This window comes from Tetrao urogallus, assembly GCF_951394365.1.
Source record: "Tetrao urogallus genome assembly, chromosome: 5".
Lineage (NCBI taxonomy): Eukaryota > Metazoa > Chordata > Aves > Galliformes > Phasianidae > Tetrao > Tetrao urogallus.
In genome coordinates, this window is record NC_136818.1 from 17,808,497 (window position 1) to 17,811,169 (window position 2,673).

Consider the following 2,673-nt stretch of genomic DNA (forward strand, 5'->3'; position numbering starts at 1 on the left):
AACAATATAATCTGCATTTCTCACTGAGATAGTTCTTCTGTAGTCCTACTTCTGGATTTTTGATATTCCATTCTCCTACATTTAAGCCCACTTTTCTGTTTCGTTTCATAATTCAACTGCTTTACCGCATGCTTTGCATTCTCACTATTAATCCCGTATTAAGCATCCAGTACAAAACGCAAGTGAACAAGGGAAGAAGTGAAGCCACAAAAATACAACCTGTATCACACAGCCATACAATAAACATCTTCTGCATAACTCAGATAATCAAGGAAAAAAACAATTGCCAGTTACAGAAACACAGGTTAATGAATCTTGCCTACTGAAAACACAGCTGTTAGTATTCACTCATCTGACAACATGACCCTGTGGATACTCCCATTGGTGAAGCAGGCTTAAGCAGCAGACAGAGTGACAGCTGGTCCATTTCTTCTCTTGCACATAAATCCCATTTCCAATAGGATTAAGATAACTGGAAAACAACCTACTGAGTGAACAACAGAGCCTACCTAGCAAGAGAATATATATGATTTAAAACATTTTAAGGGGGCTTTAAATAGCCTTCTTCAGGTTTATTAAAAAACCTATTTTCAATTTAGGGAATGACATTAAATAATTTTTTGGTCTGTAAATACGTAACATCTGTAAGTAAGGTGTTTTTTTAACATTTAAATTATTAATCTTATGCTTCAAAACTAAAATAATTTAGATCATAGAAATTCAAAGCAATGTAATCCCATTTATTTTAATTTTGAACCTGTAAAACTGGTCTCATTTCTTCATGCACTGATAACTGAATCCCATTTATATCACAACAGATAATATACTTCTCTATTTCTGATGTAATCATTTGCTGCTTTAACTATGCTTAAACACTTTGAAATCCACATAAGCACTTCAATATTAAGATGAACTTTAAAGAACAAAAGAAGAAATGAAGTCCATACTCATTTAAGAAAGATTAAACAGAAAGCCTCTACTGGCTTCTGTAGCAAGAGTATCTTTAATTCAGTAGAGTAGTTGAGCTTATTCTCAAATCCATGAACTAAATACATTTAAATTTCTATGTAATCTAGCTCTTGATATAACTCAATACACTTGCCTTTGAACTCCTTATTTGCTTTTATGTGGTAATTTTTTTTAAATTTCGGGTGCTGAGCAAGTGAAGCATATATTAATATTTACAAAAAATAATAATCTTCATTGGAGAATTAAGCACGGGGTCTTGCATGTTTGAACAAATCCTCAGGGAGGATCACAGCAGAAAACAACATTAACGCATCCTTAGTCTCTGTGTGGAGAATAGGAGTCTGCTCCGGTATGTGGACTGGGGATGGCGTAAGAAAGGTGGAAACTGAAATTAAATATTTGTTCGTGTTGGATTATGAGTATGTAACTTCAAGTATTCAGTCTCATAGCATCTTAGAGAATTTGCTAGTAATGAGCCTGATTTGCCAAGACTGACACATAAAGTAAAACACCTCACCCAATCCTGCTGGGGTCAGTCATCTCAATGTGTTAGTAGAAAGAAAAAACAACAAAACATGCTGACTCTCATGCTGGTGTCCTTGCACCCTTGCAAAGACTTGAGTTACATGATACTGAGAGTAAGAGAGTCCAGATTCACATTACAACTTCATGCTGTTTGAATTTATCTTTATCTTGCTTTTGTGTCAGTATTTTTTCCACAACTGGATTTCACTGCAGGCGGTTCCACTTGTTTTGCAAGTTTCCTAAGCTGATGTTGGAAGGCTGACTCCCACTCCTGGAATTGGAAAGGTCAGAATGTACACCTTCCTTTGAGGAGCATAATGCAGTTTTCAGCAGAAGCACGCAGGAAAAAAAAAAAAACTTCAAGTCAGCAGAATGGAAATTCAGTGTGAGAGTCATTTTGCAGTCACCTAACACAGCACTGTCGTTTTAGACACTGAAATGATGATCCCAAAATCCTTACTTAGACAAAGCTTCCACTGAGTCTGAGATAATCTGAGCAATTACAGCTCAGCTAATACTAGCATTTAACGTTATAGCTGACTGTTTAAAATTCATTTCATTTAGGTTAGTATCTGTAAAACATTATTCCAGCTATCCATACAGCTTCTCTAAAAATCCATCTTGGAAATCAAGTTAAAGGTGCTGTCCCTACAAACCCCACACCAGCTACACTGCTAGCATTACAAGAGATTAAAACATTACAGGTAAAACAAGCTTCACAAGAAATAAAAATACCTAAGTTCACAATATCTGCTTGCCACCAGAGGCATGCAGAAAGGAAAGAAACAGAAACATAATGATATTTCTACCATGGCCCTGGCAGATTCTGTTTTGGGCATTTAACAGTTAAAGAAGCAATGGCATGCTAACAGAGCACATTAAAACAAAGAGTTGGCAGCTTCTGAAGGAAAAGGGTTTGTGCTCCACTGTTCCAACTTGTCAGTCAACTCATGCCAGCACTCTTCACGTCTGCCTCTTCTACACACCCTCATTACATGCGTCTGTCTGGACTGATCTGCTCGTCTGTTCAGGGACTCTCCCGACAAGTCAAAAATTCTGCCTTCCCTCTGCTCTGGAATTGGATTAAATCACCTCAGCTGTTTTTTGCAGCCCCATCAAGAGGCTTTTGCTTATGGTCTCTTTCTGTTTTTCTCCACTACTTGTCTGTTTTTGATTTCT